The sequence below is a fragment of the Salmo salar genome, chromosome ssa28 (assembly GCF_905237065.1).
Source record: "Salmo salar chromosome ssa28, Ssal_v3.1, whole genome shotgun sequence".
NCBI lineage: Eukaryota > Metazoa > Chordata > Actinopteri > Salmoniformes > Salmonidae > Salmo > Salmo salar.
In genome coordinates, this window is record NC_059469.1 from 20,255,066 (window position 1) to 20,273,387 (window position 18,322).

Below are 18,322 nucleotides of genomic sequence, written 5' to 3' on the forward strand. Positions count from 1 at the left end.
GCTGGTGAGTCTCTGATCCACCTCTACGCAGACAACACCATTCTGTATACTTCTGGCCCTTCTTTGGACACTGTGTTAACAACCCTCCAGACGAGCTTCAATGCCATACAACTCTCCTTCCATGGCCTCCAACTGCTCTTAAATACAAGTAAAACTAAATGCATGCTCCTCAACCGATTGCTGCCTGCACCTGCCCGCCCGTCCAGCATCACTACTCTGGACAGTTCTGACTTAGAATATGTGGACAACTACAAATACCTAGGTGTCTGGTTACACTGTAAGCTCTCCTTCCAGACTCACATCAAACATCTCCAATCCAAAGTTAAATCTAGAATTGGCTTCCTATTTCGCAACAAAGCATCCTTCACTCATGCTGCCAAACATACCCTCGTAAAACTGACATCCTACCGATCCTCGACTTCGGCGATGTCATTTACAAAATAGCCTCCAATACTCTACTCAATAAACCGGATGCAGTCTATCACAGTGCCATCCGTTTTGTCACCAAAGCCCCATACACTACCCACCACTGCGACCTGTACGCTCTCGTTGGCTGGCCCTCGCTTCATACTCATCGCCAAACCCACTGGCTCCAGGTCATCTACAAGACCCTGCTAGGTAAAGTCCCCCCTTATCTCCGCTCACTGGTCACCATAGCAGCACCCACCTGTAGCACGCGCTCCAGCAGGTATATCTCTCTGGTCACTCCCAAAGCCAATTCCTCCTTTGGATGTCTCTCCTTCCAGTTCTCTGCTGCCAATGACTGGAACGAACTACAAAAATCTCTGAAACTAGAAACACTTATCTCCCTCACTAGCTTTAAGCACCAGCTGTCAGAGCAGCTCACATATCACTGCACCTGTACATAGCCCATCTATAATTTAGCCCAAACAACTACCTCTTCCCCTACTGTATTTATTTATTTTGCTCCTTTGCACCCCATTATTTATATTTCTACTTTGCACTTTCTTCCACTACCATTTACTTTGCCACCATGGCCTTTTTTGCCTTTACCTCCCTTATCTCACCTCATTTGCTCACATTGTATATAGACTTCTTTTTCTACTGTATTATTGACTGTATGTTTGTTTTACTCCATGTGTAACTCTGTGTTGTTGTATGTGTCGAACTGCTTTGCTTTATCTTGGCCAGATCGCAATTGTAAATGAGAACTTGTTCTCAACTTGCCTACCTGGTTAAATAAAGGTAAAATAAAAAAATAATACTTAAATCTGAAGCAAAATATGCACTTAACATTTCCAGTTAGACAACCATAAGAGACTCCCGTGCATATCTTGATAAGAGGCTATAGTTCATGTGGTGTAATTGAAATGAATGTAAATTACAGATATTATTCTGTGACGTGTTATCTCGAACATGTTCCTCAGTTATTAGGCCGACGGGCAGAGGAGTTGGACTGTTACCAGGCAACAGTTGGAAGTGTCTATACCAGCAATCATGTGTTCTGCCTTTGTCAATCAAAGCAAATTATTTTAAATGCAGTGTTTTACTCCCTCTGTGCAATGACAAAAAAAGAGCAGATTCACAGCAGTACCCGTTTTGTGTGGTGGTATAATCATGGGTCATTCATTGCATGAATGACATTAACGGGTTGTTGGAGCTCCACGCACTGTAGCCCTTTGTTTGCCATCCTGTGAGTTGTTGACTATAACTCTACATCTTATGAGCTCACTCTGCATACCAGCTGTTGGCATAGAGAGGCTTGGTGAAGTAGCTAGTCATCCATAAATCAAAGTCTTACAGATCTCCTCACAAACGATGCAACATGGTACTGTGGCCCTATCCATTAAAAGTCAGTGATCTTTCTCTCACCTGATCTTCAGTACTTCAAACACAACTTCGCGTTGCCTTTGTTGATGCTTTTGTAAAAAAAATGCTAAAAAGTCAATTAAAATAGAATTAGACCATTTAATGCATTCAATAGTTAGTTCTTTATATGCACTGATTGTATGAGGAGGTGTCTTGAGACAAAGAAAGTGTAAAAGTCTGTAACAGAGACACTGTGAGTCGAGAAGCAGGTGAACCATTTAATAAAAAAACAAACATGAACCGAGACACCATACCAGCGGCATTTACCCATGAACACAGGAACAATACTGACTGAGGAAGGAACCCAAGGGAGTTAAAGATATAGTGGAGGTAATCAGGAAGGTAATGGAGTCTAGGTGCGTATCATAATGATCTGCAGGTGCGCGTGATGATGGATGCCAGGTGTGCGTAATGATTGACCCCAGGACCGGTAGTTAGTATACCAGCGACATCAAATGGAGGGGAGGAGCGGGAGTAGACGTGACAAAGTCTAATGGGTCCTGGTCAACCATGAATAATAGAATATGTGCTCATGAAACATGGTGTCTTTTCCCTCTTGATCGTCTGCTGTCTCTCTCTGACGCCGTGCACACACACACACACACAAACACGCACATGCACACACACGCACACACACACACACACACACGCACACACTTAAATCATGCCCCAGGCATGCCCCAACCTGTGTGGAAAAGTGATTTAGGAGACTTAATAAACCTCATAACAACAAATTTAAAATGTCTTTATTTTACACTAGGGCATCCTCATAAATGAAGTTCCCAGCATTGTCTTATCCCATTTTGTCTGCGACTGAAATAAAATATTATTTTTACAAACTCACAACAGTAGTTGTTGACTCCCACCCAGTTTCATCTTCTCTCCAAAATTCTTTTCAACTTTTTAATATTAGATATTCAGCACACATACTTCAAACAAAGCTATTAGGGTTCTTATGTTATTCTCATTACAGTATTATATACTGAGCTGTTATGTCTGAACATTTAAAGTAAATTAAATCTATTTCCAAGGTCCACAAATTAAATGATCACTTTTCCCAAGTAATAGAAAAAGCTACCTTAAAAAGTTGGTCTTCAACCATGTAGACAAGATTTACAATCTATCTGTGATTACTTCTTGATTATTCACCAATTGGGACACTATAGTTTTAAACTACAATGGATGATAGCTACTGTTTGTCGGTCTGCTGTGTTATAGCTTTACCATGCATCACACAACCCCTTTGGTAATATTCTGCGCTGGGTTCTCATTATTACCACTGTCATTGATTTCACAGGTTAAGTTCAGCAGGAGCAGCAGTCCTAGATACGTGTTAGTGCTAACGTGTTAGTGCTAACAGACTTTCCATGTTTACGGTTCACAGAAAACACAGCACAACGCCCTCATTGCCACATTGATCTGCTCACCTGCTTTTAACACCCTTTGAGGTGAATGCATTTTGGAATTGGTTGGATGACCAATTAGATGCTAAATTAAATCTGGTGCCATTTCTTTAGTTTCCCCTGTGAACGTGACGAGGGTGACAGAGCTCAGATAACAGCTTGACATTCTTCCATTCCACATTGCTCCAAACAATCTGCAGACTATGTTCTGAGTTTGCTCATTTTGGACATACGCCTTTCCGTTGAAGTAAATATTTAGCTGTTAAACACACTCAATTACACAAAAGAAAGGCTGGCGTAGTGACTAGATAATTTGTCATGTTTATTGTCTAAATACTGTCAAACATTTCAGACAACAGACTAACAGACCTGCAATGACCTTGCATAAAATCTCCTGAACTTCCTTGTTTTTAAACTCTATTCTTGCTCTATTTTAACCAACTAAATGGTGCTGCAAAAGTTTTGTTGCTATTTTTCTTGCTGGATTCATATGCTGTCATGCTTCCCCACCTACAGTATATTATTGAACAGTAATGGGAACTAGCACTTCAGAATGCTTCCTTTACATGTAGGATACTGTATAGTATAACCATAGGTCAGTATGTACAGGACCCTGCCTTGGTGCAGTGGTAGACAATTTGAAGTGTTTTTCCCTTGCGGGTGCATCAGTCTTGAGTGCTCTCTTTTGTCACTGCTGTGCTGCCTGGTTGAAAATATTCAATCCAGAGCTCATCTAAAACAGACAGACCGGGGAAAGAGGATGTTGCACTTCAGAGTGTTCGATGTGCAGAAGAGACTTCACACTGCACTGCTTAGAGAAACAATAATTTGGATTTAATTATGGCAATGGATGGTCCTTCCATCCATAGCCATGTCGATGAATTTGAGTGTGGTTACATTTCTTCAACCCCATGCCTCAGTGTTTATCAAAACAGTGGCGGGATGGTCGCTTTGCTGTTGTTTGACCTGCATATTGCCCTTTTAATGATAGATAGTTATTACAGTATTGACATTATGCATTCATGACTTGCACAACGGCTAAATGCGTCTTAGTCTGATTATTTCAATCTTTAGCTCAATGTCATAGGAATTAATCTCATGCCCTTGAGATACCGCTTGATCCCAGAGAAGAGGATATTCATTAAAATGAAGTTTTTCTATTGTTATTCATTATTTAAGATTACAGTAATATAGGGAGTTAAGTTATTCAGCAACACAGAATGAAATCTTTGTAGGCAATATTATGGACAGTAACCACAGCACAGATCCAAATCAAAGGGAACTGGCAACCTAATCTGGCCAACTGTACCAATACGATTACGTGGATTGGGTCCCTGATCAGCCTGTCAGCCTTAGACTAAACTCACATATGTCATTTTTCCTTTCACAACAACCAGATGAGTCATGATAGTGTTGTTCTGGTTGGCCGTTGTAAAACATTGTTCACCCTGCTCAGAAGCAATTCATGAACGGTGAGTTCTTTCTTATTTCTTACATTTAGCTATAGTATATATCACGAAAAATAGCATGTTATGAATTATGAGTTCTTGCTTATTTTTTAAGTTAGCTATATATCACAAATATATATATGGAAAGTGTGTGTGTGTGTTTTTTTTTTGGGGGGGGGGGGACTTCCAGTAATGGCACAGTGATTAGAGTAATGAAGATGGAGGATATTTGTAACTCAAGTAATGACCACATGGCACGCATGCACACACACACTCACACAAATACAACGTCACTCATTGATATGCCATTGGAGTCTTGTGGATTCTGAGTTGAACAGATTTACAGAACATCCATGCAAATGCAACCAATTTTCTTCCAGCGCTAACAAAAAAATGAAGTCTTTGTCAGTTTAAGGCCATGTCTGCAGCAGGTAAAAGGGGTGATGTGGCAAGGCACGCAGGTTGTTAGCTTCTGACAGTAAAAAAAAAAGTTCTACATCATGAAGCAACAACCATGCACATGTTTTAGTTTTGGTTTTGTTTTCAGAATGTGTTCTTTCTGTTTCATTAACCTGTACCTAACCCATACCTTGACCATAACCACACAGGGTTTATTATCTAACCTTAACCCTACACGGTTCTTGCATCCTTGAAGTCCTAATTTTGTTGAGTGAATGTGATTATTTTTACAAGGCATGTCTCCCATAAAGAATGTTACATTTCTACATTTAAAAAAAAGAATATCGTCAAGAGCTTGTGAGATCAAGCTGCTCTCAGAGGATTCTGCTGTTGTAAAGCAGAGAGCATGACATATTTCTAATTTATATTTCTTTGTGTCTTTTTTTATACTGATAATTAGACTACAGTAGTTGTGTAATTTCAGCCTCTGGGATTTTTCTGTGTTGCACTATTTGATTTGAAATTAATGGTTAAATAAAAACCCAAGGCTGCTTCTTGAGTATTTAGCATGGATTCTGGAATGCTAATGAAAGAGGAAATCAGAAAAAAAGTGATGATGCACTAATCAGTCACGCTCCCATTTCTCCAGTGACACAGAGAGGCCTCAAGCAAGAAGCCCTTTTCAAGGCCAATGAGAGAAATGGGAGAGACACTTAAATACACCATCAAGATCACCTGGGGTGCATTTGTGACAGGCTAAACTTTTTGCTACTTGTTGCAACTGTGTGTACAGAATATCACATTGTCCTCAAATGGTGAGCCCTTTAACAGTCTTCGAGGTATGTTTACCAAAATAAAGTGACTGGGCGACTGTTTTGTTGTTGTTTGAATTACAGACTGCAGCGTTAAGATTATAAAGTGCGACCCTTTAGAATAGTTTCACTAATAAGCATTTTCATCCGAGCAAAGTTTGCACCTAATATTTCAGTTGGGAATAACAAACAAAGCAAATGGAACAGTCTAAACTCCTCATTATAAATATCAGCACTTGCACTTCCCAATTAAAAGGCCTGCATTGTTTTTCTTTCTCAGCACTGAATAATCTGAATACATTTGGGGGAAGCTATAGTCTGTTGAACAAGAAGGATAAAAGGGGGAAACGTGTAGAATTACACACCAAAACAATATTTGGGCCTCTCCAGTGTTCCCTCCTAGGCTTCTAGATTCGGACTTAGTATAATGCACCCACCCTTAGCGGCATTGGTAGAAAGCGGATGTTTCCAGTTTTCAAGGATACAGTATTTTCAACCTAAATTCCCTTTCCCCTGAAAAACGGATGTGTGGACTCAGCCCAGGCTTCTTTTACGCCTGCTACGTTAGGTTAAGTATAATGTAATGATACAGGGATCCAAACACATCTACCATGCTGTACGGCCCATTTTTTGGCAAATGGGATTATATACATGGAAATTAGCCTCCCCATCAATTACACATTGCTCAGCAATTTAAGAGCCCCCAGGTTCGTCTGGCTTTATCACAATGGAAACACTGCAGTTCAATGCACTCATGTAAATATATTTTAAATGTAAATAAGATGAGTATAATAAAGCGTTTCATGCTTTCTAGGAAGCATCCTTATGAAGACAAATGCTTGTAATGGGTAGCAGACGGTCTAGTAGTAACTTTACAATAGGTCTCCTGCACACTTCAACAGATGAGGCACTCAATTACACAGTCTGACTGGTGAAGTTGTCCCTTGTAAACTGTCAAACTGTCAATTTGTGAGGGAACCTATAACTTTCAAGAGGAGACTTGAGATTGAGGATGGAGCATCTTGATCTATCCACCAGGGGGAGACAATTAAGACCTGTCCTGATGTCCTCAGAAAGCTAACTATGGTCTCACTCATTGAATCTCAATGAGTAATCGATTTTCCTTGACAGAGAAACACCAGCCAATGAAACATCTCCAACCGTTGGGCACTTGGACAAGGCACTTAACCCCAAAACATGCTCTCCATTCATCGGCGCTACACTGCCACTTTACTGTGTATGTGTGTGTGTGTGCGCTGGATTCTCACAAAGAAATTGTTATGAGTTCGATCAGTATTCTATTCCATGGGTCCATTCATGTTTGACATTTTTTAATATACCCACATGGCAGTAAGACACTGAAATACATAGGTATGGACTAACATCAATAAATACAAAATTACATACAACAATTATACACAACTTAGATGAGGAGACTCAAAGAGTCTTATGGGGGATTTCTTGTATCTCTCAGTGCTGGCATGTCAGACAGAGGAGGTGGGTGCTGCAGGTGGTCTTGGAAGTGGGACTTGTATATATAATATTGTTACTATTCTATGAGGACATGTTCATCTGTATGGTTGGACTCCCAGTGAGGCATAGATTAGGTAAGCAAACCATGGAAACGCCGTAGGGGATAGATCCAGAATCTCCTCAGCCCCTTATTGCCGCCTAAATCATCTGTGTACCGGAGGGTGCTTCCTGAACTCTTCCCCCTCCATAATTACAGCCACACCCATCACCCACTTGAGTGGACCACCCCGTCTGGCAGTCATGGCAGTGCCGTCTTGGACTCCTAGCCCCCTTAGCATCACCATGTCACAATGTACACCATGTCTCAGGGCTGCTGAGCCGTCACCCGTAGGGCACCTCAAAATGGTCAAGGCCAGTTCGGACATGCTGGGTCTTCCTAGAGAACAATAGGGGAAAGCTCCATCTTCAGCCCTGCCACTCCCAGGACTACCAGACTACATAGGTCATCCTGTAGGGAAACAAACGTCAAAAGCAAACAAACTACTCTACTCCACAACTGCCCACTCAGTGGCCCAGATCCTGCCGACTACGCCAAATGTCAAGAGGTGGAAAAGTGACAGGTTCTTTTGGATTTGAGTTGAGCAGGCAGAGTGAAGTACAAACCAAGGACCAGTTTCAGCATTTAATAAATAATAGGGAATGGTTTACAAGTTCACCTTTATAGCAGTGGCCATTCTCACTGGCCCAGGAACATTCACAAACCATGCAACAAACAAGCAAAGTAACAAAATAGCCCAGGAGGCAAGCATCCATCTTGTTACCCTCATCAAACTCACGAGACTCTATTTCCCCCATACTCCCGGAAACCACCTTACCTCTGGACTGCATCACCTCCCGTGAGCAGCCGCCCCTCAAACAGAAAGAAACAGGGGTTTTATATACTGTAGGTCAGGAAACATATTAACCAATGAGATTGTTTTGAGAGTTAACGAGGCAATCAGTCACACCTGCGGCAGTACCCTATTCCCTATATAGTGTATTCATTTTTTCCAGTGCCCTGTCAAAAGTAGTGCCCTACATAGGGAATAGGGTGCCATTTGGAATGCAGTGTATTTTATGGAAGGTTACCATCTGACTTTCCCAAGGGAGTAGCAGCATCGTAAGAAGTGTTCTGTTGACTGAATCTAGCATTGTGAAAAAATATAATTTCTGAGCCATTTCTCTAAGTTCGTTTGCCTGGCTACCCATCCACATCGCTCCAGCCAACGCCACGCCCACGAACGTTTCTTTTCAACCGTGAGTCTGGATTTGCCTCCCTCCCCGACGACTTCTGGAATGCGAACACATTCTGACCATTCTGATTGGTCCCAGAAACTGATGGGCTGGGGAAGAGCCTGCCTACATGGTGACGTTATCAACTTTGATACTCTGATTGGTTAGATTTGTTAGACAATCCAATTGCTGATTAATTTGTTTTGTACAATGCCCCTCGTTTTAACGTCACAAAAACAACTTCTATGATGGCAAATTCAGACTGAATGTATGTAGCGATGAATAGAGCAGCGGAATTAAATTCAGGATGGGTCATCAGGCAATAGGTTTGTAGCATTCAGGTACATACTGTAATGTCAATTCTGCTATCATCAATGGTGTAAAAATACTTTAAAGTACTACTTAAGTTGTTTTTTGTGGTATCTGTACTCTACTATTTATATTTTTGCTAACTTTTACTTCCCAACATTCCTAAAGAAAATAATGTACTTTTTACTCCTTACATTTTCCCTGACACACAAAAGTATTCGTTGTTATTTTTGACAGCAAAATGGTCTAATTCTGTCAGGTCTACTCCCGCTCCTCCCCTCCGGCGTTTGACGTCTCGCCAGTATACTAACCACTGGTCCTGGGATCCATCATTATGCACACCTGGTATCAATCATTACGCGCTCCTGCACGTCATCATCAGACACACCTGGAATCCATTACCTCACTTATTACCTCCCCTATATCTGGCACTCCCTTAGGTTCTTTCCCCAGTCAGTATTGTTTATGTGTTTCATAACTATATGCAACTCGTATTGGTTATATTGCTTGATGCTCCGTTTATTATTAAACTCACCACCTGTACTTGCTTTCCGCCTCCCAGCGGATACGTTACAAATTCACACACTTATTTAGAGAACATCCCTGGTCATACCTAATGCCTCTGAACTGGTGGACTGTCACGATCGTCGTAAGAACTGCACCAAGGCGCAGCGTACGTAGCGTTCCACATCTTTATTATAAAGTGAAACTTCAGCAAATACAAAACAATAAACGAACAAACGAAACGTGACGTTCTGGAGTGCTCACAGGCAACTACACAAAAACAAAACACAACAAAATCCAACAAAACACAGTGGGGGAATGGCTGCCTAAATATTTACATTTACATTTTAGTCATTTAGCAGACGCTCTTATCCAGAGCGACTTACAGTAGTGAATGCATACATTTCATACATTTTTTCCCCCGTACTGGTCCCCCGTGGGAATCGAACCCACAACCCTGGCGTTGCAAACACCATGCTCTACCAACTGAGCCACACGGGACCAAATATGATCCCCAATCAGAGACAACGATAAACAGCTGCCTCTGATTGGGAACCATACCAGGCTGAAATAGAACAACCTACATTACCCACCCTAGTCACACCCCGACATAACCAACATAGAGAATAGAAGGCTCTCTATGGTCAGGGCGTGACATGGACTCACTAAACACAAATACCCCGCCCCTCCCCCCCCCAAAGGTGCGGACTCCGGCCACAAAACCTGACTCAATAGGGGAGGGTCCGGGTGGGCATCTAGCGTTGGTGGCGGCTCCGGTGCAGGTCGTAACCCCCGCCCAGACCCCAGATCCGACCATGGCGCCGGGCTGAACATCGTGCCTGGACAGGGCACCGGCGCAGAAGAGGACTCCGGCCATTGAGCCGTGCCTGGACTGGGCATCGACGCAAAGAAGGGCTCCGGCCCTGGAGCTGGGTTGGACGCCATGCCTGGACTGGGCATCGGCGCGGAGGAGGGCTCCGGCCATGGAGCTGGGTTGAACGCCGCGCCCGGACTGGGCACCGGCGCAGAGGAAGGCTCCGGCCTTGGAGCTGGGCTGGTCGCCGTGCCTGGACTGGGCACCGGTGCAAAGGAAGGCTCCGGCCTTGGAGCGGGACTGGATGCCGTGCCTGGACATCGGCGCAGAGGAAGGCTCCTGCCATGGAGCGGGACTGGACGCCGTGCCTGGACTGGGCACCGGCGCAGAGGAAGGCTCCGGCCTTGGAGCTGGACTGGACGCCGTGCCTGGACTGGGCATCGGCGTGGAGGAGGGCTCCGGCCATGGAGCTGGGTTGAACGCCGCGCCCGGACTGGGCACCGGCGCAGAGGAAGGCTCCGGCCTTGGAGCTGGGCTGGTCGCCGTGCCTGGACTGGGCACTGGTGCAAAGGAAGGCTCCGGCCTTGGAGCGGGACTGGACGCCGTGCCTGGATATCGGCGCAGAGGAAGGCTCCTGCCATGGAGCGGGACTGGACGCCGTGCCTGGACTGGGCACCGGCGCAGAGGAAGGCTCCGGCCTTGGAGCTGGACTGGACACCGTGCCTGGACTGGGCACCGGCGCAAAGGAGGGCTCCGGACTGTGGACCGTCGCAGGAGGTTCCGGACTGTGGACCGTCGCAGGAGGTTCCGGACTGTGGACCGTCGCCGGAAGCTCCTGACTGTGGACCGTCGCCAGAAGCTCCGGACTGCGGACCGGCACAGGTTGCACCGGACTGGTGACACGCTCTTCAGGGAGAGTGCGAGGAGCAGGCACAGGACATGCCGGACTGGGGGGGTGGGCGCACTAGAGGCCTGATGCGTGGGACCGGCACAGGTTGCACCGGACTGGTGACACGCTCTTCAGGGCGAGTGTGAGGAGCTGGCACCGGACGTACTGGGCTGTGGAGGCACACTGGAGACCTGGTGCGTAGGGCCGGCACAAATCGTACTGGAATGATGACACATTTCGCACGGCGAGTGCGGGGAGCTGGCACAGGATGTACTGGGCTGTGAAGGCGCACTGGAGACTTGGTGTGTAGAGCCGGCACACATGGTACCGGACAAATGATACACTCCTCAAGGCGAGTGCGGAGAGCTGGCACAGGACGTACAGGGCTGTGGAGGTGTACTGGAGACCTGGTGCGTGGAGCTGGCACAGTTTATACCAGACTGCTAGCACGCTCCTCAGGACGAGTACGGAGAGCTCACTCAGGTGGCATCAAACAGATAACACGCTCCTTAGGGCGAATGTCGTGCATCATACACCAACACAACAACTCTCTCATTTCTCTCTCCTCCAATTTCTCCATCAACTCACTGACGGTCTCTGACTCTCTCCGTTCACTCTCCTCCAATTTCTCTCTCTTCTCCCAGATCGGCTCTGGTTCGCTCCTCGGCTCCGCCGACCACCCCGTGTGCCCCCCCCCCCAAAAAAAATGGGGCTGTCCTTTGGGCTTTCCTTGTGGCCGCGAACCCCGTCGTCGCTGTCCTCCTTTCTCTCCTTGCGTCTGCTGCCAAGGAAGGCGATCCTGTCCTGACAGGATTTCCTCCCAAGTCCAGGATCTCTTCCCAAGTCCAGGATACCTTCTCCTCCTGGGCATGCTGCTTGGTCCTGTTGTGGTGGGATCTTCTGTCACTATCGTCGTAAGAACTGGACCAAGGCGCAGCGTACGTAGCATTCCACATCTTTATTATAAAGTGAAACTTCAGCAAATACAAAACAATAAACGAACAAACGAAACGTGACGTTCTGGAGTGCTCACAGGCAACTACACAAAAACAAAACACAACAAGATCCCACAAAACACAGTGGGATAATGGCTGCCTAAATATGATTCCCAATCAGAGACAACGATAAACAGCAGCCTCTGATTGGGAACCATACCAGGCCAACATAGAAATAGAACAACCTAGATTACCCACCCTAGTCACACCCTGACCTAACCAACATAGAGAACAGACAACAGAGCATTTGTAGAAGCATTTGCCTTTATACATCTTCTTGTAGTATACCTATATGTATTTAGACTAGAGAATATATAGTTAGTTCATCCCTATTTCTAGAAGTATGTAAATTAATCATGGTCCACTCATTTCATGTGAAGGATTTTAGGAATTTAAATAGAAACCAAACTGAAAAATGTCCAATGTTGGCTGTGACTAAGTAAAAACAAGGTGAATGCACCAATTTGTAAGTCGCTCTGGGTAAGAGCGTCTGCTAAATGATGTAAATGTAACAAGTTACTGAAGAGTTCTCTCCCCCATTAGAGCTGTCAGGCCTGTAATTGTGCCTTGATAAACACCCATTTCCTAAATTCCCAGGAGAAGGACAATCTAGTCTGCCGTAATAGACTATACTATCAGCTCAATTAGTGTCTATTGGACATATCCACAAGTGACTTTCCAGAAGCCCGCTTTCCAGGAAGCTATTATTACTGACTCATAGACCTACTCAAACATTCCATTAATTCCATGTTCCAAGTATGGCTTAGCTTTTTCGAGTCATCACTTGTATGCACTTGCCTTTTGCATGTTATGTTTTTTTGTATTTGTGTGTGTGTTCTTTGAAGATTAATTAACATTTAATTAATGGGAAATGTACCACTGTTTTTGATTGAAGCCAAGGTTAATTAATGGTATAAATGGAACTGAGACTCTATAGGTGTGATTGATTAGACCAGTGGAGCCTAATAGCCCAACAGTGATTTCCTCTGGGAGCTGATGCAGTGTTTCTCTAGCTTTTTGTGCTAGGAACACACTTTAATAGAGCTGAATCGATCCCGTCTAATCTGTTGGGAAGACAGGATACGGTGGTGGGCAATATTTAACTCGAATAAAATGTTCAAAATAATGTCCATTAAAAAGGCAGCAGCATTCTTGATTGCAGAAGTATTATGGGATGCAATAAAGGTACACACGTGTCTAACATTGGACTGCAGTACCCAATTTGACCAATGTCCAATTTTAAACACACTTTGGTTATTCATTATTTAAATGAAGAATGTATGATGGAAATAAAGAAGAACCCAATTTGTCGTGTTAATTGTTTCATCATGAACAGTTTCTGGGTTAGAGAAGGTTAATTGGTGAATGTGAGACAGGTAATGTTATGGAAACTCCAATCCCAGCAGATGTATTACATAATACTGGCACATACAGTACACTCTTAATACACTCACATGAACACTAACACTGTTAATGTGAATGTATTAAGAGTGTACTGTATGTGCCAGTATTATGTAATACATCTGCTGGGATTGGAGTTTCCATAACATTACCTGTGTCATATACAGCCAGTGTTAAGTAGCAGTAAATGTAAATTAGACACCGAGGGGAGCAATTTTCTCTACTGAGGGATGTTATGGTTTTTAATCCTTGCTTGTTTTGTGTAATGTAATTATGTAGAGCTCTCTTAATGAGTGTTTGCTGTACTTTCACTATTGGTCATTTCAATTACCTATTAAATCCAGTTGGTAATTACATATTGTGATAATGCTGATCCAGTGATCCAGCATGGTACTAGCAAGGGCCCCCCCTTTTTGCCATGGGGCAGAGAGGAAAATGTGTAGTTTTATAGCTAATATCATGCTATTTTTTTTAAAATTCCCCCACAGAGACCAATGTATCAGCTATCATACCATGTAAAGAAACAACCTAAATGTATTTTTTTTCTCATAAAATACAACTAACTGTATTTATGTGACCTTCACCAGACACCATAAAAGGCATTTTATTTGTACAATTTTTGTTCAACAAGTGTTTGAAGGCCTTGCTTGTTTAATTCTAACATTAGATTATTTAAATATGTCATACAAATTTCTAAACATCTTTTTGTTTAGTTTTATAGCCCTATTAAGTGCTCCAGGGCTAATTTTGTTAGCATTCTGGCATGTTGTACTAGATTTAGAACTTAAAACAACATTTCTAAAATAAACATTATCCCTTAGGTTTAGCACAGCAAATGCTTCAATTGTTTAAGCATATGTTGCAGAGAAGTTAATAAAATATTTGTTCATAATTTTGACACCGAAAAAAACGACTTTATGGTTATTAGCCATCAGTGACGAAGTTTACAAGCCATTGACGGAGTTGTTAACAGATATTCAAAACAGACATATTTTAGCCTCTAAAAATAAAAGTTCAATACAAAAATTTGCAAAATATAGAAAATTATTCATTTGAAAATCCTTAATGAAAACATATCCATTCTATCAGATCTTTCAGCACTCTGACGGAGTTGACGTTAGACACAAATATGACGGAGTTCATGTTTTACAAATTTGACATAAATTGCATTTTTCTTCTTCATTCAAGTGTTATACACAGTAGCAATCTAGATTTTCCTAAATTGCTTTATAACTCTAAACCCTAATTAAATGTAACATATTTGAACCAAAATGTATATTCTATTGTAATCTATCATTCAGATGGATTTGACAGTTAATGGTTGCACCAGTTAATGGAAGCACCATACCATGGTGCTTCCAATATTGTTTGTTTAAATCTATCAAAAGTATAGAACTTTACAGACCATGTGTGGTCTTGTTGCACTACATGCAATGAAGACATGAATAGGGGGTCCTTATGGTATAACTGACCCTGCTCATTCCTGATTCATTTAGGATTTTAGACAAATCTGACGGAATAAATCAAATCTCTGGACATCTTTTAGAAATCACTGTTTTGAGATACATTTTCATTAAAGATCATTTTTCAGTTGTTATCCATAATTGCCTGTTTTTAGAATTTTATACACTGTTTTGGAACGTTTGAAATTGGGATATTTTGCTCCAGACGGGCATTTCTAAGCATAGAGCCAAAATGGAAATACACAATATTGAAGGTATTTAGAAAATTCCCAAAACAAATCTTTTCCTGATAAAATGATTTAGCAAGTGGCTATGATTATGGCCAAACCAGAGTGGGTCTGGCCTTCTGGGACCATACACCATTTGTCAGTCCACTGACAGCTAGTTTCAACAGGTTTCTCACAAACTTAGAAAAAAAGTTCCTTAACGAACCAAAAAGGGTTCTATCTCTTGCTTCATATATGGAACCTCTAAAAGTTCTATACAGAACCATTTCATAGGGTTCTTTGGTCAGAACCCTAATGGTTCTTCTTCACTGAACCTAAATGATTCCATATAGAATCCTGCATGGTGCCATTTTATGAATTATGGCTGCTACTATTAAATAGTAATATTTTTTAACTAACAGCATCATTTAATAAACTATTCAATAACGGAAAAAAATATACCAGCATAGTTTTAGGAATGTATTGTCATTATATTCAAACATAGTTTGAAAATTTGCACTGGTGGCCAGGGAGACATCTCTTTGTTTGAATGATGGCCCATGTCAACTCTGGATGACTTCTTTAGAATACAATACAATGCAATCCAATACAACTTTGCCCATTAGTTACAATGAACAACAAAAATGTGTCTTCTGCTCCATTCTCAACCCCCATAAACAGCAGACCTCACACATATAGTTGAGACGAGCATATGTTCAAGCTGCAGTGCAGCAGCCCTCCAATTGTCAGATCAATTCCACTTTTCGGCCACAGGTCAAACTCCTGCATCAGGAACCACTCCTAAACCGCTAGGCAGCCTTCCGCCAGTACAGTATGGGTTGTTGCAAGACTGGTTCTAGAGAAGAAGAAAAAAGGAGCAAAAACATAAATGAATCTTCAGAAATAGCTTGAGTTAATCTGCCAAAACGAAGACAAAAGCCTATGCAGACATAATTATTAAGATGTAGAAGAACAACTTACAAGCAGTGGCTGTCAGTAGCAGCAGCAGCCAAAAGAGAGATCCTCAGCCTCTGATAGTTCTAAGTTAATACCAGACAGAGCAGAGGCTATTGAATCACCAAAACTTGTTATACATAATCTATTATAAATAATTTATACATACCTCAGTCTTCTAATGGCTTCATGAAATATTTTCATTTATACATTGTTTTATTTAACCTTTATTTAACTAGGCAAGTCAGTTAAGAACAAATTCTTATTTACAATGATGGCCCAGGAACAGTGGGTTAACTGCCTTGTTCAGGGGCAGAACGACAGATTTTCACCTTGTCAGCTCGGGGATTCAATCCACCAACCTTTCGGTTACTAGTCCAACGCTCTTACCACTACGCTACCTGCCGCACAACAAAGTCCCCTCAATGAATTCCACATTGAAATAGTGAAATAAATGTAACAATTGCTAATTGACAATGTCAGGCTGGGTCTGTAGCTGTATTTGGCATATCCCATAATAACAAATAATATTTATTTGAAAGAGTTTGCTGGCTAGCTAGTAAAGTGGTGAATTAGCCTAAAGTGGCCTTGCTTTTTCTGTTTAGCTAGCTAAGTTTACAAACATGCTCAAATTCTAATCAAGTTTCAACTTTATTTATCAAGCCTATAGTTTATCATATGACTTTGGCCTCATATATTTGAAATAAATAATAAACTTTGCTTACCTTAATACATTGAAAAATAATGTGCTTATTGGTAGGCTACTTCCAAGTTGGTTCAACAATCATCCCCTTGAATGGTCATGCTGGAATGACAGTTGGTTTTATAATAGGAATGGCAGTTACATTTTGAATTGACCAACATTTTCTATAAATGTAACATATTTTGTATCTAAGGGTGCATTCCTAAATTCACTCTGGCTATCTACTCCGATTGCAGAGCACTTAGTGTGCCAGAGCGCAGAATAACTGATGAATTTACGAACACGCAACACTCACTGAATATATGACCGGTGTCAGTGAACTCAGCAAAACAACATAATTAAATTGTTGCCAGCAGCACAGTTACAGTCACCAACTCCAGATAACATGAAAACAGCCTAACCAGCTCTTCTCTGGCGAGTTAAATGGTCAGAGTAAGGTGTTCTCTCATTTGTGTCTGGAAGGAGCTAGCAAGGTAGCCATCTTTAGCCTGTTAGCTTGGGTGCTTGACTGCCTTTGTGAGGTCAAAATGCTCGGATCAACGCTATTCCTCGGCCAGTGTCCAGTGCAGTGTGCGCTCTGAACGCTCCAAGAGCGAACTTAAATCTTACAGTACATTGCTCTGCATGTATGAACGCCCAGAGCGCACTTTCGAACACACCCTGTTTCTATGAACCTTGTTGTTAGTCACTCAGACCTTGGCAACAATGTTGCAAACTATGAATTCCATCTCCCCCTCTGCCATAGAGAGCTAATGGTGTCAGACATCAGCTAGCCATTTTTCTGACCAGGCGAAATCATACAGCAGAATCATTAATATGAATATAAATATCAATGCAAAACAGCTAAAACAAATGAAAACAGAGATAATCAGCTGTCATTTCAGAATTTGATGTGACTGGCTTAGCTTTTGTTATCTGTTGTTGTCTAAAATCCCCATTACAGAAGGGGGAAGAGACATCATCCTCAAGGTTGTTTGCCTTCACTGGGTACACAGCATATACCTTTACTTTATCCACATTTTGTTGTGTTACAGCCTGAATTGAATATGTATTACATTTAGATTTTGTGTCACACTGATCTACACACAATACCCCATAATGTCAAAGTGGAATTGTGTTTGTCTGTATTCAACCCCTTTGTTATGGCAAGCCTAAATAAGGTGACTAAATAAGGTCAGGAGTACAAATGTGCTTAACAAATCGCATAATAACTTGCATTGACTCATTCTGTGTTCTGTAATAGTGGTTAACATGATTTTTAAATGACTACCCCATCTCTACACATCACATATACAATTATCTGTAAGGTATCTTAATCAAATAGTGAATTTCAAGTCCAGATTCAAACACAAAGTCCAGGGAGGATTTTCAATGCCTCGCAAAGAAGGACACCGATTGGTAGATGCTGAATATCCCCTTTGAGCATGGTGAAGTTATTAATTAGGCT

General features: G+C 42.2%; 1 long non-coding RNA gene across 1 annotated transcript; it reads right to left on the reverse strand.

Annotated features, from left to right (window-relative positions):
• Positions 1–14,795: 14,795 nt before the first annotated feature.
• On the reverse strand, positions 14,796–17,006 carry LOC106589253 (uncharacterized). The gene is made up of 3 exons (XR_001324817.2): positions 16,898–17,006; positions 16,200–16,258; positions 14,796–16,074 (listed from the first exon to the last, which is right to left on the reverse strand). It is a non-coding gene; the product is annotated as an uncharacterized lncRNA (long non-coding RNA).
• Positions 17,007–18,322: the final 1,316 nt, after the last annotated feature.